Source organism: Mus musculus, chromosome 13, assembly GCF_000001635.26.
Source record: "Mus musculus strain C57BL/6J chromosome 13, GRCm38.p6 C57BL/6J".
Taxonomy (NCBI): domain Eukaryota; kingdom Metazoa; phylum Chordata; class Mammalia; order Rodentia; family Muridae; genus Mus; species Mus musculus.
This window is the reverse complement of record NC_000079.6, coordinates 64,978,059-65,001,434: the sequence shown is the minus strand read 5'-3', so window position 1 is coordinate 65,001,434 and position 23,376 is coordinate 64,978,059. Positions and strand designations below refer to the sequence as shown.

At 41.4% G+C, this 23,376-nt stretch overlaps 1 pseudogene; it reads right to left on the bottom strand.

Moving 5' to 3' along the window:
* Positions 1–1,076: 1,076 nt before the first annotated feature.
* Gm6888 lies at positions 1,077–2,602 on the bottom strand (annotated as a pseudogene).
* Positions 2,603–23,376: the final 20,774 nt, after the last annotated feature.

Genomic DNA, 23,376 nt, shown 5'->3' with positions numbered 1-23,376 from the left:
ACAATAGCCAGAAATTGGAAATAGCCTAGATGTCCATTAACTGATAAATGGATGATGAAATGTGTTACTTTTATACAGTAGATTGTTATTCAGCTATTAAAAATGAAATTACAACATCTATAGGTGAATGATTGGAACTATCACCTCAAGTGAGGTAACCCAGACCAAGAAAAGCAAATATTGTATGTGTTCTTTCATACATGGTTGTTAGTTTTTAAGTTTTTGTTATCCATACTCTAATTCTTATACCTGAAGAGGTTAGGAACCTAGTAAGTAACTTTAGGGGCAGGAAAGGATATACCAGTGAAGGGGAAATAGCATATATTGTTATAGAGATACAGGGGGAGGAGAGAGAGAGGATTAAACAGGGAAGGAGGGAATACAGGGAAGGTCAACTAATACTGAGGGGCATTTACAGGCCTATATGGAAGCCTGCTACTGAAGAAGATTCCTAAAATATATATGAACTAAAAACTGAGCCGTTAAATAGTGGAGGAGACAATGCCATATCTTTTTTTTTTTTTTTTTTTTTTGGTTTCAAAGTTATAACGCATGGTTTTAAAAGAAAAAGGAAGAAAGGAGCTGATTACAGGTATCAGGAGATTGGGAAAAGAAAAAAAAATGAGGAAAAGTAAGGGAGAGAAAAGTCTGAGGATCCAGTGGCCTGAAATCCCAGTCTCCACCCATAGCCCAGCCCTTGGAGCAGGAGTGAAGAATTAGATCAGTTTTGTATAAGAGTTTTTAAAAAATCAAATCACAACAAAGTTGAATTGGCTTCTTTTGAGCCTTTGGGATATGTCTGTTACTCTGGCCAGTCCCGCCTCTTCGCCAGCCGATTTTGGCTCCTCTAGGCCTTCGCCTGCCCCAATCTGGCATTTCCACCGTGTGAACACAAAGAGTGAGGCGCTCCATGGTCTGGCCCATGTGTCCATCCAGACTCCGTAAGCGGAGTGCAGGGCTCCCAGGGCAGTGAGAGGTGAGAGGGGCAGACTCTGCCCAGGCAGTCCTCACATTGGACAGGGCAACAGATGGCCTGTCCCAAGAGCTCTCCCTCCCTTTCTCCTCCACCCCAACTCAGGTGGAGAGAGAGCAGCTGTCACCAGAGCCTACGTTGGTGAAGGTTTCGGCTCAGCACCAATTGGACATCAGCAGTGAACCTGAGGGCATCCAGCACTGGGAGAAGGTTGAGAAGGGCTGTGTCATTGGGGTCACTGAACTAGGATTTGATGGGGATGGCATTGTCTGGTGGCTCCTGTAAGCCCCAGGGGAGTTATCTAGGATCACGATGCTGGAAAGGTCACTGTAGACCACAGAGAGGTCTTTGATGTAGCTGCCCAACTCCAAAGTGCAGTGCTGTCTGTAGTGGCCTAGTCGGCCACCACTGGGAAGAGAGGCCCCTTGGTATTGCAAACTTTTTGTTTGTTTGGTTGGTTTTTTTTTTTGTTTTTTCGAGACAGGGTTTCTCTTTGTAGTCTTGGCTGTCCTGGAACTCACTCTGTAGACCAGGCTGGCCTCGAACTCAGAAATCTGCCTGCCTCTGCTTCCTGAGTGTGGGATTAAAGCGTGCGCCACGGTATCGCAAACTTTATATGCCCCAGTACAGGGGAACGCCAGGGCCAAGAAGTGGGAGTGGGTGGGTAGGGGAGCATGGTCGGGGGAGGGTATAGGGAACTTTCAGGATAGCATTTGAAATGTAAATAAAGAAAATATCTAAAAAAAAAAAAAAAAAAAAAAAAAAAAGAATGCTTCTGCTGAACCGGGTGTGGTGGTGCATGCCTTTAATATCAGCACTCGGGAGGCAGAGGCAGGCGGATTTCTGAGTTCGAGGCCACCCTGGTCTACAGAGTGAGTTCCAGGACAGCCAGGCCTATACAGAGAAACCCTGTCTCAAAAAACAAAACAAAACAAACAAACAAACAAAAAACCAACAAAAAACAAAAAACAAAAAAAAGGAAAGAAAGAAAAGAAAAAACCAAATCAAACCAAACAAACTATCCCCCCCCAAAACAAAGCAAGCAAACAAACAAAAAACCAAAACCCAAAACCAAAACAAACAAAAAAGAATGCTTTTGCTATCGTCCAGTTTATCTGCCACAGCAGAGCCATAAATTTCCATGCTTGCTGTGAACATGACAAGCTCATACCACTGGTTTACCACTTCTAAGGAGAAATCCACATGGAGTCTCTTATGTACAAAAAAACCAGACAGGATGTTTGTCTATTACCACCTTGAGGATGAAATGGGGAGGTGTTCCAGGTCTCACTGTAGGCCTCAGGACCCCATCGTGGTGAGAGTAAATAAGGGTTTCATCCATATCCACACCAGGATCTTCCTCTTCACCTGGGCTAGTAGATTCCCAGACAAGGGAGATAAGCGAAGGATATCATATTGAACAGTTAGATACTGAATTACCGTGAGGATCTGCTCCGCAAAAGGTAAATATGGCGAAGGCCACAAACCCTCTGGGGGCAGACCCCCGCCGCAGGGAGGGGTAACGACCTGTAGAAAGAGGCTGCAGAGATGAGCACCGAGAGGGTGGCTCAGAAAGCCACCCCCAGTGAAGGGAAAGCCCAGCGGAACCGGGAAATGGGGGACTGGCATGGGCAGCCTGCGGGGGCCCACATGAACAGGAAGTGGCACCAAGGATTTCGAGTGGGCTGCAGGCAGAAACAGGTCAGTCTAGGACAGGGTCCTCTGAGACCAGGAGAGAAGGGCATGGAGAATTGGAGGAGGGGGAAGTGGGGGAGTGACAATAACATATCTTATGCTACTAAGTAAAACTTCCAGTGCCAGTAATGGGTTACATCTAATTGAGCCACTGGCTAAAATGACCCCCATAGAACTCTCCAAAGTAGCTCAAGCCGATAGTATTTGTTGCTCGCCACAAACTGAGGTAAGCCTCATTTCTTGAAGACAGCACTTAAACATCTCATTGAGGATGAAAAAGTTGGGCTGGTGCCTAATGAGAGGTTTCACTTCTACTGATTAACATTCATCTAGTCCTAAGTATTAGATGAAGAACTAGAAGGTACTCTGAATGCTACCAGATGAGAATGGAAATCATCAACATAACTAATTAGCCTGTGACCTACAACATTGCCATACCTGTGAGAGATGCTGGTGCAATAATGTCATGGGTGTTTTAGAATTAAGTAACCACTCTGATTAGATTTAAAGCCCACTGTCACTGCTCGGGTGGCCAAGAACTTAAGGCTTGATAGGTCATGGCCGTAGGGGAAAACGAAACACTACTGTTCTGCTAAAGAAACATAGCAACAAAATGATTCCTAAAAACATTTGCTGCAACCATAGATCAGTGCCTCACTCATACATCACTAGAGCAGCGTCTTGCAGTAGATGGCAATTAACACAAAGACCCACCAGCAGATAATATCTACACAGTTAGAGATATTTGAGTACTCAGTCCTAAACGGGATGTCTCCATCAAACACTCCCCTTAGAACTCTGGGAATTATGCAGAAGAGGAGATGGAAAGATTTATCTGACTGCAATTTGTACTTACTTGCAAAGGAAAAATTACTCTTCTCCAATGGAGTCTCATTGGGTATATTAACCACATTTCAAGGCAGGCCCCATGTTTAGAGTATATGGCCAACACAAAACAAACTCAAAGATAATTTTTGTAGATTTTTTGTCTTATACAGCTTTATTTGGACATTGTTTGTTTTATTTATCTTATGCTTGTATATTTTCAATTCTGAAACATTCATTTGTGAGAAATAGTTAAATAATTAAAAATATTACATATAAAATTTTAAATAGAGTTTCAGTTATCCTTTCTTAGACTTTTTCTACCCTGCCTTTCTATCTCCCACTCAATCTTTCTTGATCCATTATTACATATTTTTTCCCATTGACTAGCTTTCATAGTGCTAGAAGGTGCTATGTGTGCTACGGGGGAGGAAAAGTAATAATCAGACTTACCCAGGTATGAAATCTGTAAGCTACAATAATGACAGGTCTGACAAAGGCCCACTGGTGCAATGGTGGCACAAATATAAAATTAACTAACCACCAGGTGTTTAGATTTAATGCCTGCTCTATAAGACAGAACCATTAAGAGGACTAAATCCTGAGGCTAGGTAGGTCATAAACCTCAGAGGAGAACCTACTGATATTGTTTTGCTAAATGGACATACTATTAAATTGATTTCCAGTGATTTATTTTTATACCAATAGATTAGTGCACCTCTCAACACTATTTACAGAAGTTTCTTCTTTTTCAGTAGATGATTAACGGTGACCCACAACTGGTCAATATTGACAAAATAAAAGATTGTGGAGACAGCCGGCCACCTTCCTGGTGAGAGCACGGGGTCTGCCTGGCCTGAGAGGTTTGTGGCACAGGCGCCGGCGGGAGCCTTCTTGGCTCCGGGACTCCGCGGAGGGCAGGCTGCAAGAGACAGCCGGCCACCTTCCTGGTGAGAGCACGGGGTCTGCCTGGCCTGAGAGGTTTGTGGCACAGGCGCCGGCGGGAGCCTTCTTGGCTCCGGGACTCCGCGGAGGGCAGGCTGCACGGGTGACCGTGTGGAATACAGAGTGCCAGCTGTTTCTGGGACGGGCGAGAGAGTCGCAGAGCTTCTGGGCGGCGCCATCTTCAGCTCCAGACAGCCGGCCACCTTCCTGGTGAGAGCACGGGGGTCTGCCCGGCCTGAGAGGTTTGTGGCACAGGCGCCGGCAGGAGCCTTCTTGGCTCCGGGACTCCGCGGAGGGCAGGCTGCACGGGTGACCGTGTGGAATACAGAGTGCCAGCTGTTTCTGGGACGGGCGAGAGAGTCGCAGAGCTTCTGGGCGGCGCCATCTTTAGCTCCAGACAGCCGGCCACCTTCCTGGTGAGAGCACGGGGGTCTGCCTGGCCTGAGAGGTTTGTGGCACAGGCGCCGGCGGGAGCCTTCTTGGCTCCGGGACTCCGCGGAGGGCAGGCTGCACGGGTGACCGTGTGGAATACAGAGTGCCAGCTGTTTCTGGGACGGGCGAGAGAGTCGCAGAGCTTCTGGGCGGCGCCATCTTCAGCTCCAGACAGCCGGCCACCTTCCTGGTGAGAGCACGGGGGTCTGCCTGGCCTGAGAGGTTTGTGGCACAGGCGCCGGCGGGAGCCTTCTTGGCTCCGGGACTCCGCGGAGGGCAGGCTGCACGGGTGACCCTGTGGAATACAGAGTGCCAGCCGTTTCTGGGACGGGCGAGAGAGTCGCAGAGATTCTGGGGCGGCACCATCCTCAGCTCCAGACAACCAGCCACCTTCCCGGCAAGAGCCACAGAGCTTCTGAGGCTGCGACATCTTCGACTCCAGACAACTGGCCACCTTCCTGGCCAAAGCAACACAGCTTCTGGGAAAGATCCTGTTTTGGGCCTTCACCTTCAGCCAGGAGGAGGTCCAAACACCAGATAACTGTACACCTTCCCTGAGAGAGGAGAGCTTGCCTACAGAGACTGCTCTGACCACTGAAACTCAGAGAAGAGAGCTTGTCTCCCACGCCTGCTGATAGAGGGTAACAAAATCAACAGAGGAACAATCTTTTAACAAAGACAACTATAACAACTAACTCCAGAGATTGCAAGATGGCGAAAGGTAAACGTAAGAATCCTACTAACAGAAGCCAGGACCACTCACCATCATCAGAACCCAGAACGCCCACTTCGCCCAATCCAGGACACCCTAACACACCTGAAAAGGTAGACCTGGATTTAAAAGCATATCTCATGATGATGGTAGAGGACATAAAGAAGGAATTCAACAACTCACTTAAAGAAATACAGGAGAACACTGCTAAAGAGTTACAAGTCCTTAAAGAAAAACAGGAAAACACTGCTAAAGAGTTACAAGTCCTTAAAGAAAAACAGGAAAACACAACCAAACAGGTAGAAGTCCTTATAGAAAAACAGGAAAACACATCCAAACAGGTGATGGAAATGAACAAAACCATACTAGACCTAAAAAGGGAAGTAGACACAATAAAGAAAACCCAAAGTGAGGCGACGCTGGAGATAGAAACCCTAGGAAAGAAATCTGGAACCATAGATGCCAGCATCAGCAACAGAATACAAGAGATGGAAGAGAGAATCTCAGGTGCAGAAGACTCCATAGAGAACATCGGCACAACAATCAAAGAAAATGGAAAATGCAAAAAGATCCTAACTCAAAACATCCAGGAAATCCAGGACACAATGAGAAGACCAAACCTACGGATAATAGGAGTGGATGAGAATGAAGATTTTCAACTCAAAGGACCAGCAAACATCTTCAACAAAATTATTGAAGAAAACTTCCCAAATCTAAAGAAAGAGATGCCCATGAACATACAAGAAGCCTACAGAACTCCAAATAGACTGGACCAGAAAAGAAATTCCTCCCGACACATAATAATCAGAACACCAAATGCACTAAATAAAGATAGAATACTAAAAGCAGTAAGGGAAAAAGGTCAAGTAACATATAAAGGCAAGCCTATCAGAATTACACCAGATTTTTCACCAGAGACTATGAAAGCCAGAAGAGCCTGGTCAGATGTTATACAGACACTAAGAGAACATAAATGCCAGCCCAGGCTACTATACCCAGCCAAACTCTCAATTACCATAGATGGAGAAACCAAAGTATTCCACGACAAAACTAAATTCACCCATTATCTCTCCACGAATCCAGCCCTTCAAAGGATAATAACAGAAAAAAAACAATACAAGGACGGGAACCACGCCCTAGAAAAAACAAGAAGATAATCCATCAACAAACCTAAAAGAAGACAACCACAAGAACAGAATGCCAACTTTAACAACAAAAATAACAGGAAGCAACAATTACCTTTCCTTAATATCTCTTAATATCAATGGACTCAATTCCCCAATAAAAAGACATAGACTAACAGACTGGCTACACAAACAGGACCCAACATTCTGCTGCTTACAGGAAACCCATCTCAGGGAAAAAGACAGACACTACCTCAGAGTGAAAGGCTGGAAAACAATTTTCCAAGCAAATGGTCTGAAGAAACAGGCTGGAGTAGCCATTCTAATATCGGATAAAATCGACTTCCAACCCAAAGTTATCAAAAAAGACAAGGAGGGACACTTCATACTCATCAAAGGTAAAATCCTCCAAGAGGAACTCTCAATTCTGAATATCTACGCTCCAAATGCAAGGGCAGCCACATTCATTAAAGACACTTTAGTAAAGCTCAAAGCACACATTGCACCTCACACAATAATAGTGGGAGACCTCAACACACCACTTTCATCAATGGACAGATCGTGGAAACAGAAACTAAACAGGGACACAGTGAAACTAACAGAAGTTATGAAACAAATGGACCTGACAGATATCTACAGAATATTTAATCCTAAAACAAAAGGATATACCTTCTTCTCAGCACCTCACGGGACCTGCTCCAAAATTGACCATATAATTGGTCACAAAATAAGCCTCAACAGATACAAAAATATTGAAATTGTCCCATGTATCCTATCAGACCACCATGGCCTAAGACTGATCTTCAATAACAACATTAAGAATGGAAAGTCAACATTCACGTGGAAACTGAACAACACTCTTCTCAATGATACCTTGGTCAAGGAAGGAATAAAGAAAGAAATTAAAGACTTTTTAGAGTTTAATGAAAATGAAGCCACAACGTACCCAAACCTTTGGGACACAATGAAAGCATTTCTAAGAGGGAAACTCATAGCTCTGAGTACCTCCAAGAAGAAACGGGAGAGAGCACATACTAGCAGCTTGACAACACATCTAAAAGCTCTAGAAAAAAAGGAAGCAAATTCACCCAAGAGGAGTAGACGGCAGGAAATAATCAAACTCAGGGGTGAAATTAACCAAGTGGAAACAAGAAGAACTATTCAAAGAATTAACCAAACGAGGAGTTGGTTCTTTGAGAAAATCAACAAGATAGATAAACCCTTAGCTAGACTCACTAGAGGGCAAAGGGACAAAATCCTAATCAACAAAATCAGAAATGAAAAGGGAGACATAACAACAGATCCTGAAGAAATCCAAAACACCATCAGATCCTTCTACAAAAGCTTATACTCAACAAAACTGGAAAACCTGGACGAAATGGACAAATTTCTGGACAGATACCAGGTACCAAAGTTGAATCAGGATCAAGTTGACCTTCTAAACAGTCCCATATCCCCTAAAGAAATAGAAGCAGTTATTAATAGTCTCCCAACCAAAAAAAGCCCAGGACCAGATGGGTTTAGTGCAGAGTTCTATCAGACCTTCAAAGAAGATCTAATTCCAGTTCTGCACAAACTATTTCACAAGATAGAAGTAGAAGGTACTCTACCCAACTCATTTTATGAAGCCACTATTACTCTGATACCTAAACCACAGAAAGATCCAACAAAGATAGAGAACTTCAGACCAATTTCTCTTATGAATATCGATGCAAAAATCCTTAATAAAATTCTCGCTAACCGAATCCAAGAACACATTAAAGAAATCATCCATCCTGACCAAGTAGGTTTTATTCCAGGGATGCAGGGATGGTTTAATATACGAAAATCCATCAATGTAATCCATTATATAAACAAACTCAAAGACAAAAACCACATGATCATCTCGTTAGATGCAGAAAAAGCATTTGACAAGATCCAACACCCATTCATGATAAAAGTTTTGGAAAGATCAGGAATTCAAGGCCCATACCTAAACATAATAAAAGCAATCTACAGCAAACCAGTAGCCAACATCAAAGTAAATGGAGAGAAGCTGGAAGCAATCCCACTAAAATCAGGGACTAGACAAGGCTGCCCACTTTCTCCCTACCTTTTCAACATAGTACTTGAAGTATTAGCCAGAGCAATTCGACAACAAAAGGAGATCAAGGGGATACAAATTGGAAAAGAGGAAGTCAAAATATCACTTTTTGCAGATGATATGATAGTATATATAAGTGACCCTAAAAATTCCACCAGAGAACTCCTAAACCTGATAAACAGCTTTGGTGAAGTAGCTGGATATAAAATTAACTCAAACAAGTCAATGGCCTTTCTCTACACAAAGAATAAACAGGCTGAGAAAGAAATTAGGGAAACAACACCGTTCTCAATAGTCACAAATAATATAAAATATCTCGGCGTGACTCTAACTAAGGAAGTAAAAGATCTGTATGATAAAAACTTCAAGTCTCTGAAGAAAGAAATTAAAGAAGATCTCAGAAGATGGAAAGATCTCCCATGCTCATGGATTGGCAGGATCAACATTGTAAAAATGGCTATCTTGCCAAAAGCAATCTACAGATTCAATGCAATCCCCATCAAAATTCCAACTCAATTCTTCAACGAATTAGAAGGAGCAATTTGCAAATTCATCTGGAATAACAAAAAACCTAGGATAGCAAAAACTCTTCTCAAGGATAAAAGAACCTCTGGTGGAATCACCATGCCTGACCTAAAGCTTTACTACAGGGCAATTGTGATAAAAACTGCATGGTACTGGTATAGAGACAGACAAGTAGACCAATGGAATAGAATTGAAGACCCAGAAATGAACCCACACACCTATGGTCACTTGATCTTCGACAAGGGAGCTAAAACCATCCAGTGGAAGAAAGACAGCATTTTCAACAATTGGTGCTGGCACAACTGGTTGTTATCATGTAGAAGAATGCGAATCGATCCATACTTATCTCCTTGTACTAAGGTCAAATCTAAGTGGATCAAGGAACTTCACATAAAACCAGAGACACTGAAACTTATAGAGGAGAAAGTGGGGAAAAGCCTTGAAGATATGGGTACAGGGGAAAGATTCCTGAACAGAACAGCAATGGCTTGCTCTGTAAGATCGAGAATTGACAAATGGGACCTAATGAAACTCCAAAGTTTCTGCAAGGCAAAAGACACCGTCAATAGGACAAAAAGACCACCAACAGATTGGGAAAGGATCTTTACCTATCCTAAATCAGATAGGGGACTAATATCCAACATATATAAAGAACTCAAGAAGGTGGACTTCAGAAAATCAAATAACCCCATTAAAAAATGGGGCTCAGAACTGAACAAAGAATTCTCACCTGAGGAATACCGAATGGCAGAGAAGCACCTGAAAAAATGCTCAACATCCTTAATCATCAGGGAAATGCAAATCAAAACAACCCTGAGATTCCACCTCACACCAGTCAGAATGGCTAAGATCAAAAATTCAGGTGACAGCAGATGCTGGCGTGGATGTGGAGAAAGAGGAACACTCCTCCATTGTTGGTGGGATTGCAGGCTTGTACAACCACTCTGGAGATCAGTCTGGCGGTTCCTCAGAAAACTGGATATAGTACTACCGGAGGATCCAGCAATACCTCTCCTGGGCATATATCCAGAAGATGCCCCAACTGGTAAGAAGGACACATGCTCCACTATGTTCATAGCAGCCTTATTTATAATAGCCAGAAGCTGGAAGGAACCCAGATGCCCCTCAACAGAGGAATGGATACAGAAGATGTGGTACATCTACACAATGGAGTACTACTCAGCTATTAAAAAGAATGAATTTATGAAATTCCTGGCCAAATGGATGGACCTGGAGGGCATCATCCTGAGTGAGGTAACACATTCACAAAGGAACTCACACAATATGTACTCACTGATAAGTGGATATTAGCCCAAAACCTAAGATACCCAAGATATAAGATACAATTTCCTAAACACATGAAACTCAAGAAAAATGAAGACTGAAGTGTGAACACTATGCCCCTCCTTAGAAGTGGGAGCAAAACACCCTTGGAAGGAGTTACAGAGACAAAGTTTGGAGTTGAGATAAAAGGATGGACCATGTAGACACTACCATATCCGGGGATCCATCCCATAATCAGCTTCCAAATGCTGACACCATTGCATACACTAGCAAGATTATGCTGAAAGGACCCTGATATAGCTGTCTCTTGTCAGAGTATGCCTGGGCCTAGCAAACATAGAAGTGGATGCTCACAGTCGGCTATTGGATGGATCACATGGCCCCCAATGAAGGAGCTAGAGAAAGTACCAAAGAAGCTAAAGGGATCTGCAACCCTATAGGTGGAACAACATTATGAACTAACCAGTACCCCGGAGCTCTTGACTCTAGCTGCATATGCATCAAAAGATGGCCTAGTCGGCCATCACTGGAAAGAGAGGCCCATTGGACACGCAAACTTTATATGCCCCAGTACAGGGGAACGCCAGGGCCATAAAAGGGGAGTGGGTGGGTAGGGGAGAGGGGGTGGGTGGCTATGGGGGACTTTTGGTATAGCATTGCAAATGTAAATGAGCGAAATACCTAATAAAAAATGGAAAAAAAATAATATTCTATAACTGAAAATATATCTTCTACATAGGATTCAACTCATTAATGTTTTTGAAAATAGGCTTTTTTTCATACAATATAAACTGATTACAGTTTCCCCTCCCCCAACTCCTCCCAGTTCCTTTTCACATCCCCTTCCATCTGGCTCCGTACCCTTTCTGTCTCTCATTAGAAAGCAGACATCTAAGGACCAATAATAAATACAATAAAATAAACCAAACAAAAAAGGCGGGAGCCAAATAAATGTATATAGACTCAGAGACATACACATTCACACGTATACAAATGCCATTACTTTTTTTAAATGTTTATTCAAAGGGGAAACTGCTGTTAAAAAGGAGTCTACTTGGGCTGGAGAAATGACTCATCAGTTAAGAACACTGAGTGCTCTTGTAGAGGTCATGAGTTCAAATCCCAGCAACCACATGGTGACTCACAACCATCTGTAATGAGATCTGATGACCTCTTCTGGTGTGTCTGAAGACAGCTACAGTGTACTTACATATAATAAATAAATATTCATATTTATTTATTTAAAAAGGAGTCTACTCTTTCTGTAGTTGTACATGTGTATGTGAGAGTGTGTGTTTATGTATGTATATGTATATATGTGTATCTATGTGCCTGTGTAGGTATTTGTGTATGTGTGTGTATATGTGTGACTATATTGTATTTGTGTGTGTGCTTCTGCATGTCTGTATATGTGCATGTTTACATGTATGTGTTTATGTCTGTGCGTGCATATATTTGTGTTTATGTGTGTGTTTGTGTGTCTATGTATATAACTGTGTATATGTATGTATCTGAGTGTATGTTTGTGTGTGTGTGTGTATCTGTATGTATCTGTGTGTATATTTGTATATATGTGTGTGTGTGTCTGGGAATGTGTGTGTGTGTGTGTTTGCTTCTGCTGTCATAAGCTCTCCATCATCTTTTCTCTCTTCAGATCCAGTTAGTTATGTTTGTCATATATCCAGGTGTCTAAGGTAATGAATAACACATGACAATGAGGAAACCAAGATAAAGGAAGCCAACTTGCCCATATCCTCTGCCTAATAAGGAGTGAGCAGGCAGTTTCCCTACCACAGGCAGTTTCATATCTAGCCCTTCCACACCACATTGAAATAAATTGCTCTAGTCCATTATCAGCATAAGTTGTATTCAGAGGTCATCAGAGTCACAGATAAGCAGGAGGAGCTAAGTGTCTCTTTCCCCTAGGTGGCAGCTGGTACCTGCATGCTTCAGAACTCTGGTCTCAAGGTTTACACAACTTCCTCTGACAGTGTCACCAGTTGGAAGCCTAATATTCAAACAGATGAACCTGAGAGGAACATTTTACACTCAAGCCATAGTTTCTAAAAATTCTCAAAGTATTGCATTATGTCCATTTCATTTATTTATTTTTATTGGTTATTTTATTTATTTACATTTCAAATTTTATCCTTCTTCCCGGTTTCCCCTTTGTAACCCCCCTATCTCATCCCTCCCCCTCTGCTTCTATGAGGGTGCTCCCAACACAAGCAGGGAAATTACATCCCCCCCCAAAAGCAACATTGTGTATTTTTTTAAAGTTTTCTTTTTTATTATATTTTTCTTCTTCAAAAAAGTTTTAAAATATTAATATATTTTGTCATGTATTTCCCCTTCCCCAAGTCCTTCCTGATCCTCTTCACTCCCTAACCACCCAATTTTAAAATTTTCCCCCAAAACAAAAACTCAATACAACCAAAATAAATAAATAAATAAAACAACTCCCTTTAAAAACAACTACAAAAAAAAACCCAAAAGAACAACAAAAGGCCCTGTGGAGTCCATTAAATGTTGGTTAACTGCTCCTGAATATGATGTCTGTCCTGGAGTGTTTGATATACCCTGTCTCATTCTGTTAGAGAAAATTGATTTTTCCTCTCTCAGCAGGTATAAGTTCAGCTATAAATTCTTACCTCAGTGGCTAGACTTTTATTCATTTATTCATTTTTTAAAATATAAAGAAATACAAGACAAAACAGAATCCATCACACTGAAGTTGAACAAGACAAACCAATAGAAGCAAAAGAGCCCAACGGAAGGCACAAGTTTCAGAGACCCAGTTGTTAGCACACTCAAGAATACTATTAAAACACTAAGCGGGAAGCCATAATATATACTCAGAGGACCTGGTGCAAACCCATGCAAAAACTCAAATAACTGAGAAACACTTGAAATCTTTAACATCCTTAGCCATTAGGAAAACGCAAATCAAAACTATTTTGAGATTTCATCCTACACCTGTTAGAATGGCTAAGATCAGCAAAACAAGTGATAGCTCATGCTGGCAAGTATGAACGATAGGCATATGCATCCATTTTTGGTGGAAGTGTAAATTCATACAGCCACCATGAAAATCAGAGTGGCAGTGCCTTAGGAAGTTGAGAATTGATCTACCTCAAGATCCAGCTATACCAAGAATGCTCCATCCTACCACAAAGACTTGCTCAACCATGTTCACTGCTGTTCTATTCATAATAACCAGAAATTAAGACCAACCTAGATGTACCTCAAAAGAAGAGTGGCACATTTACACAATGGAGTATTACTCAGCCATTAAAGAAATGACATCATGAAGTTTGTAGCCAAATCAATGAAACTAGAAAAAAAAGTCATCCCAATTGAGGTATTCTAGACTCAGAAAAATGAATATGGTATGTATTCACTTATATGTGGATATTAGCAGTTAAGTCAATGGTAAACAAGCTTCAAAACCACAGAGGGCAGGTATAAAGGACTAAAGAAAGCAGATAGATATCAATAAGAACGGGAAATAAAATAGTTATAAGAGGAGCTGGAATTGGAGGATCAAGTGGGAAGGGAGAGCAGTCAGGGTTTTATGGGAGGGAAGGTAGGTAGAAACAGCTAAAATTAAGGAGTATTTGAGGAGTAGTATGGACAAATACATTAGAAACTTCCTTAAATATTTACATATATGAAGGCAATCTAAATGAAATCACCATGGGAGAGATAAGGACATCTTAACTGGACATCTCTTGTGACCAAGTGAAACATCCAGTATGGGGATTGGGTCAAAACCAATTGAATTATTGGCCAAAGAAGCCCCACAGAAATCCCAAACAACCCAGGCTATTGCTATAAACCATTATAAAGATAATTGGGACTGGTGAGACGGCTCATTGGTTCAGAGCATTTGCTTTTCTCGCAAAAGACTTGGGTTTGGTCTTGGCACCCACATGGCAACTCACAGCCATCTGTAAATTAAAAAGGATATAATGGCCTCTTCTGACCTCCACAATGTGTCCTCGGTACACATACATATAGGTAGTCAAAACACTTATAAACATTATATCTTTATTTAAAAGTATTTGAAAATCAAAGTTATGAAATTAGATGTATATTCATTTAGTGATTACTTTGATTTACGTATCTATACAAGCTCAAGAACCTTCAAAAAGTATAAACTTATTCTAAAAAAACAGTGGAAAGCAAAACTTGGAAAATGTATATGCATGACATAAACATAAGTTCTAAAGAAGTAGAGTTCAAATCTGGAATTTATTCTAAAAATCCTGTATTAAAGGTTTGTGTTCTAAATAAAAGAAATTTGGGAGAAATCACTATCACTGATCTCAAGTTATATTGCAGAGTAATAGTGATAAAACTAGATGGTATTGGTACATAAACAGACTCATGATAAATGGAATCGAATTGAAGTGCCCACACCTATGGACACTTGAGTTTAGGTAAAGAAGCAAAATCATACAATGGAAAAAATAATGCATCTTCAAATGATGCTGGTCTAACTGGATGTCTACGTGTAGAAGAATGAAAATAGATCCATATTTATCACCCTGCACAAATCTCAGATACAAGTGGATCAAGGACCTCAATGTAAAACCAGATACACTAAATCTAATAGAAGAGAATATGGGAAAAGACCTTGAATGCATAGGTACAGGAATTTCCCGAACAGAACACCAATATCTCAGGCTCTAAGATCAACAATTGGGAAATGGTACCTGTCAATGGACATTGTCAATAAGACAAATCGGCAGCAGTGCACACTCTTAACCAATGAGCCATCTCTCCAGTCCTTATCTAATGTATCTTTAAACACGAATTTAATAAAAGAATTTTATTTCTCATGTTAGGGCTGAGCCTTAGTGCTTTAAGTTAGTAGTAATTTTCTACACTGAAGGTGTTAAGTTTACAATGTTGGAATATCTATATTTCAGAAATAGCAGGCTACACAAGCTAGATGAAGTCTACATGTTCCAGGGGAGGAAAAAAGAAATGTGTGTCACTATTATCAGGCTAAGAAAAGAAAATAAATATGACCAAAGACATTAAGATAAAGAGTGAAGATGTTCTTGAAAACTGAGCTTTCAGTGAGAACAGAGCTGTATGAAGCAAGGGGCAAGGATGTGCAAAGCTTGGAGACTGGAGCAACATGGAAAGAAAAATAAGATCATAGATGTCGCCAAAAAGTACGTATAGTTTTACTTTAAGTCTTACATACTTGCTCTCTCAACATTTCTGAAGGGGAAACTGTCCGTTCTTTTTTACCAAAAAGAAAGTGTGATTGCAGTCTGGCGGTTCCTCAGAAAATTGGACATAGTACTACCGGAGGATCCAGCAATACCTCTCCTGGGCATATATCCAGAAGATGTCCCAACCGGTAAGAAGAACACATGCTCCACTATGTTCATAGCAGCCTTGTTTATAATAGCCAGAAGCTGGAAAGAACCCAGATGCCCCTCAACAGAGGAATGGATACAGAAAATGTGGTACATTTACACAATGGAATACTACTCAGCTATTAAAAAAATGAATTTATGAAATTCCTAGCCAAATGGATGGACCTGGAGGGTATCATCCTGAGTGAAGTAACCCAATCACAAAGGAACTCGCACAATATGTACTCACTGATAAGTGGATATTAGCCCAGAAACTTAGGATACCCAAGATATAAGATACAACTTGCCAAATGCATGAAATTCAAGAAGAACAAAAACCAAAGTGTGGACACTTTACCCTTTCTTAGAAATGGGAACAAAACACCCATGGAAGGAGTTACAGAGACAAAATTTGGAGCTGTGATGAAAGGATGGACCATCTAGTGATTGCCATATGCAGGGATCCATCCCATAATCAGCTTCCAAATGCTGACACCATTGCATACACTAGCAAGATTTTGCTGAAAGGACCCAGATATAGCTGTCTCTTGTGAGACTATGCTGGGGCCTAGCAAACACAGAAGTGGATGATCACAGTCAGCTATTGGATGGGTCACACGGCCCCCAATGGAGGAGCTAGAGAAATTACCCAAGGAGCTAAAGGGAACTGCAACCCCATAGGTGGAACAACAATATGAACTAACCAGTACTCCGGAGCTCTTGTCTCTAGCTGCATATGTATCAAAAGATGGCCTAGTCGGCCATCACTGCAAGGAGAGGCCCATTGGACTTGCAAACTTTATATGCCCCAGTACAGGGGAATGCCAGGGCCAAAAAGGGGGAGTGGGTGGGTAGGGGATTGGGGGGGTGGGTATGGGGGACCTTTGGGATAGCATTGAAAATGTAAACGAGGAAAATACCTAATTAAAAAAAGAGAAAAAAAAAGAAAGTGTGATTGCATGAGCTAAGTTATTTATAAATATCTAATGGCTAAAACATATTATGAGCCAGGATTCACATAACAGTTATATAATTTGAGATTTTAACTGTCAAACTGGATGCCTATGAACAAGCTCTGGGACTTAACATCTTTGATTCTAATTTACAATCCATGTGTTTGGACTGAGTCTTTAAAAATAACAATAACAATAATAATCTAATTATGTGCAGGGGCAGGCATGTGGGGGCCAGCAGATAACTAGTGAAAGTCAGTTGGTAGTTTACACAATGTGAATTCCAGGAGTTGATCTTGGGTCATCAGGTTGTCCCCAGGGTTTATTATTACATATTTTTTTATTCTTTTAATACAAAAATCTATGGAAACATGTGCTTTAAAATTAATGTTTCTTATGGCTTATACAATTTTTAGAGTTAAAAATATAATTGACAATTTATTTAAAAGATAGTTTGAACAAAATTTGTAAATCATGCTTAGACTACCTGTATTTCTGCTCTGTCAAAAATAAAACCAAACCACAGGCTCATTATCCGGTCTCTAGCCATTACATTTAAATTGTGATTCAAGGAGTTTTCATAAGGTAAACCAAGAACTGCAAAATACAAAAAGCCTCTGTGCCACTGATGAGTGCTCTTTCTAACAACAAAATTCAGAAAAATATAGGAGACCAAATAAAGCAAAGACGTGTGTCTACATATCAACCCAGTAGAACAAAAGACAATAAAGAAGTTATTATTAGTCCAGGCATGATAGTTTGAGCTTTAATACTAGTACTCAAGAGGCAGAAGCACCAACAACCCAAATAACCCAACTAAAAAAATGGGGCACATAGCTAAACAGAGAATTCTCAACAGTGGACTCTCAAATAGCTGAGAAACATTTAAAGAAATTTTAAAGTTCTTAGTCATCAGGGAAGTGGCGGGGGGGGGAAGGGTATGGGGGACTTTTGGGATAGCATTGGAAATGTAATTGAGGAAAATATGTAATAAAAAAATAAATAAATAAAGGGGAAATGCAAATCAAAACAACTCTGATGTTCCATCTTACACCCTTCAGAATAGCTAAGATAAAAAACTCAAATGACAGCACATGTTGGCAGGGATGTGGAGCAAGGAGAACACTCCTTCATTGTTTATGGAAGTACAAAGTTGTACTACCACTTTGGAAATAAACTTGATGGTTTCTCATGAAAATTGTAATTGTTCTACCTCAAGACCAGCTATACAACTCCTGGCCATATACCCAAAAGATGCTCCACCATCCCACAAAGATACATGCCAACTATGTTCACAGCAGCTTTATTCATAATAGCCAGAAGCTGGAAACAACCTAGATGTCCCTCAACCAAAGAATGGATAAAGAAAATGTGGTACATCTACACAATAGAACACTATTCAGCTATTAAAAGCAAAGACATCATGAATTTTGTAGTCAAATGGATGGATCTTGAGAATATCATCCTGGGTGAGGTAACCCAGTCCCAAAAGGACATGGTATGTACTCTCCTATAAGTTAATATTAACCATAAAATACTGGATATCCATACTGTACTACACAGACACAAAGAAGCTAAACAAGAAGGAAAGCCCAAGTAAGAATACTTAAATCTCACTTAGAAAAGGGAATAAAATAATCATAAGAGACAGATTGGGGTAGGGAACTGGGTGGGAGAGGAGATGAGGAGTTGAATGGGAGGAATCAGGATCAGGTGTGCAGGGGGACAGGAAGAATCACCAGAAAGCCATGAGAATAAATGGAAATCTGCAATTGAAGTACTGGGGATGTAGGAGGCATCTCCAGGATGAGACAGAGACCTGGGATAAGGTCTCCCAAAGAATCAATGTGAATATCCTTAGCTGTGACTCAAAGCATTGGGGATATGGAACATGAAGAGGCCACCTCCTGTAGCCAGGCAGGAACCCCCAATGGAGCGATAGAGACACCAATCTACCCACAAAACTTTCAACTCAAAATTTATCCTCTCTACAAGAAATGCAGATAAGGGGGATGGAGTAGAGACTGAATGCCAACCAATATCTGGACCAACTTGAGAACCATCCCATGGGCAAGCACCAATCCCTAACACTATTAATGATATTCTGTTATGCTTGCAGACAGGAGTCTATCATGGCTGTCTTCTGAGAGGCTGTACCCAGCAGCTGACTCAGACAGGTGTAGACACCCATAGCCAAACAGTGGATGGATTGGGGACTCTTACGGAAGAGTATCAGGAAGGACTATGGGCCCTAGAGGGGATAGGAACTCCACAGAAAGACCAACAGAGTTAACTAACCTGGACCCTTGGGGCTCTCAGTGACTGAACCACCAACTAAAGAACATACATGGGCTGAGCCTAGGCCTCCCCACACGTATGTGGTAGATGTGCAGCTTGGTCTTCATATAGGTCCAAAACAACTGGAGCAGGGGCTATCCCAAAGGTTGTTGCCTGTACATGTTTGGGATGTTTTGCTAACTGGGCTGCCTTTCTGGCCTCATTGGGAGAGGATGTGCCTAGCCTTGAAGAGACTTGATGTGCTGGCACGGGAGGGATGGGAGGAATACCCATGGGGGACACACCTGCTCAGAGGAGAAGGGAAGAAAGGTTGGGGGAAATTCCGATCGTGGGAGTGGGTGACTAGGAGGGGACAATGAGTGAGATGTAAAGTAAATAAGTAAATAATAATAAAATTAAATTTAAAAATTATTTGTGCTCTAGGATGGTGCTATGGAGCCGGGCTAGAACTTTCAATAGGTATAGCCTAATGGGAGGTTTTCTGAATTGGGAGTTGTTCTTTTGAAGAAGATACTTGACATTTGGGGATAGAGCCTCCCCATCTATCTTCCTGCCCTTCATCTCCTTTTCTTTCTTTGTCTCCTTGTTTTACTCCTGCTATAAAATGAATATTGTTGCTGCACACACTCACCCTGGTATGCTACCTCACTATAAGACAAACAACTGTGATGAAACATCCAAACCTGTAAGCCAAAATAAATCTTTGTAAGTTGATTTTCAGATATTTCATTACAGTAACAGAAACTAAAGTGTGCTTATCAGGATAGCTTTAATTTTGCATGGAACATTGGCACCAGTGAATGAGCATACTCAGGCATCCAACTCTATAGAATGTCTCTCAGTATTTTAGTTAAAAATCAGTAAGGCGATCAAGAAGGGAACTGTGAGGCTGGACTCAATGCTAATTATTCCTGATTCTTTAGCAAAGACAGAGCTCATTGTCACCATAGCAAGTCACTTATGAACAGTTTCCCCGCAAGTGTTTTTGAACAGCCAAGAGCCAAAGCCATTAAACATGAGAAAGTAACTTCCTTGACCACACTGGGTATTATTTTTCAAAAACTACAAACCTCATCTTGTTGAAGTCTTTCCCTCTACATCTCAGGTTAGCAGAAATAGAAAGCTGAAATTTAAATGTAAAATGCCTTATTCATTAAGGTTGATAGACAATTACACAATCCTTAAAGTAAACTAAGGAACCAGGCGGCTTGCTGTGGTAGGTGTGAATAGGTTTGGCCCTATAGATGTGTTTGAATGCTTGACTCACAGGGAATGGCACTATAAAGAGGTGTGGCCTTATTGGAGTAGTTATGGCCTTGTCACTGTGAGGAATGGCTTTAAGGTCTCCTGTGCTTAAGCTCTGCCCAATGTGAAATTCCATTCTCCTTTCTGCTTTCAGATCAAAATGTAGAACTCTCACCTCCTCTAGCACCTTGTCTACATGCGTGCTGACATGCTTTCTGCTATGATGATAATGGACTAAACCTCTGAAACTGTAGGCTAACCTACCACTAGTGACACAGATCTCTAGTAAGACCACACCTCCTAATCCTCCCTAAACAATTTCACCAACTAGAGACCAAGTTTTCAGTCATATGAGCCTATGTGGACCATTCTCATTCAAACCACCACACATTTTACCAATAAAGCTATTTATTCCCACTATCATTATTCTCTCCCAATTTAACATGTCTCTCTCCCCTTCTTAAAACCCATAATGTCTACTTAGTGCTCCCAGTAATTCCTCAGCTAGGTGTGGGAATTCCTGCCTACCTCCATCCTCTCTCTCACTCTATGCTGCTACTCTGTCTGTCTGGATTTATTTTGTGCAGGAAGTATGCACTCACTCACAGCTGCTATTGGTTTATGTGTTAAACTGCCCTGTTGTGTCTGGAAAATATTATTTTGTTGTATTCATCCACTGCTTCTGGCTTTTATAATCTTTCTATCTAGTCTTCTGTTATTATACCTGAGCCTTTTTGGGAGGAGATGGTATGATACAGATGTCCTACTTGGGGTTAATCACTTCACAATCTTTTTTTTTTTTTCCATTTTTTATTAGGTATTTCGCTCATTTACATTTGCAATGCTATACCAAAAGTCCCCCATAGCCACCCACCCCCTCTCCCCTACCCACCCACTCCCCTTTTATGGCCCTGGCGTTCCCCTGTACTGGGGCATATAAAGTTTGCGTGTCCAATGGGCCTCTCTTTCCAGTGATGGCCGACTAGGCCATCTTTTGATGCATATGCAGCTAGAGTCAAGAGCTCCGGGGTACTGGTTAGTTCATAATGTTGTTCCACCTATAGGGTTGCAGATCCCTTTAGCTTCTTTGGTACTTTCTCTAGCTCCTTCATTGGGGGCCATGTGATCCATCCAATAGCCGACTGTGAGCATCCACTTCTATGTTTGCTAGGCCCAGGCATACTCTGACAAGAGACAGCTATATCAGGGTCCTTTCAGCATAATCTTGCTAGTGTATGCAATGGTGTCAGCATTTGGAAGCTGATTATGGGATGGATCCCCGGATATGGTAGTGTCTACATGGTCCATCCTTTTATCTCAACTCCAAACTTTGTCTCTGTAACTCCTTCCAAGGGTGTTTTGCTCCCACTTCTAAGGAGGGGCATAGTGTTCACACTTCAGTCTTCATTTTTCTTGAGTTTCATGTGTTTAGGAAATTGTATCTTATATCTTGGGTATCTTAGGTTTTGGGCTAATATCCACTTATCAGTGAGTACATATTGTGTGAGTTCCTTTGTGAATGTGTTACCTCACTCAGGATGATGCCCTCCAGGTCCATCCATTTGGCCAGGAATTTCATAAATTCATTCTTTTTAATAGCTGAGTAGTACTCCATTGTGTAGATGTACCACATCTTCTGTATCCATTCCTCTGTTGAGGGGCATCTGGGTTCCTTCCAGCTTCTGGCTATTATAAATAAGGCTGCTATGAACATAGTGGAGCATGTGTCCTTCTTACCAGTTGGGGCATCTTCTGGATATATGCCCAGGAGAGGTATTGCTGGATCCTCCGGTAGTACTATATCCAGTTTTCTGAGGAACCGCCAGACTGATCTCCAGAGTGGTTGTACAAGCCTGCAATCCCACCAACAATGGAGGAGTGTTCCTCTTTCTCCACATCCACGCCAGCATCTGCTGTCACCTGAATTTTTGATCTTAGCCATTCTGACTGGTGTGAGGTGGAATCTCAGGGTTGTTTTGATTTGCATTTCCCTGATGATTAAGGATGTTGAGCATTTTTTCAGGTGCTTCTCTGCCATTCGGTATTCCTCAGGTGAGAATTCTTTGTTCAGTTCTGAGCCCCATTTTTTAATGGGGTTATTTGATTTTCTGAAGTCCACCTTCTTGAGTTCTTTATATATGTTGGATATTAGTCCCCTATCTGATTTAGGATAGGTAAAGATCCTTTCCCAATCTGTTGGTGGTCTTTTTGTCCTATTGACGGTGTCTTTTGCCTTGCAGAAACTTTGGAGTTTCATTAGGTCCCATTTGTCAATTCTCGCTCTTACAGAGCAAGCCATTGCTGTTCTGTTCAGGAATCTTTCCCCTGTACCCATATCTTCAAGGCTTTTCCCCACTTTCTCCTCTATAAGTTTCAGTGTCTCTGGTTTTATGTGAAGTTCCTTGATCCACTTAGATTTGACCTTAGTACAAGGAGATAAGTATGGATCGATTCGCATTCTTCTACATGATAACAACCAGTTGTGCCAGCACCAATTGTTGAAAATGCTGTCTTTCTTCCACTGGATGGTTTTAGCTCCCTTGTCGAAGATCAAGTGACCATAGGTGTGTGGGTTCATTTCTGGGTCTTCAATTCTATTCCATTGGTCTACTTGTCTGTCTCTATACCAGTACCATGCAGTTTTTATCACAATTGCCCTGTAGTAAAGCTTTAGGTCAGGCATGGTGATTCCACCAGAGGTTCTTTTATCCTTGAGAAGAGTTTTTGCTATCCTAGGTTTTTTGTTATTCCAGATGAATTTGCAAATTGCTCCTTCTAATTCGTTGAAGAATTGAGTTGGAATTTTGATGGGGATTGCATTGAATCTGTAGATTGCTTTTGGCAAGATAGCCATTTTTACAATGTTGATCCTGCCAATCCATGAGCATGGGAGATCTTTCCATCTTC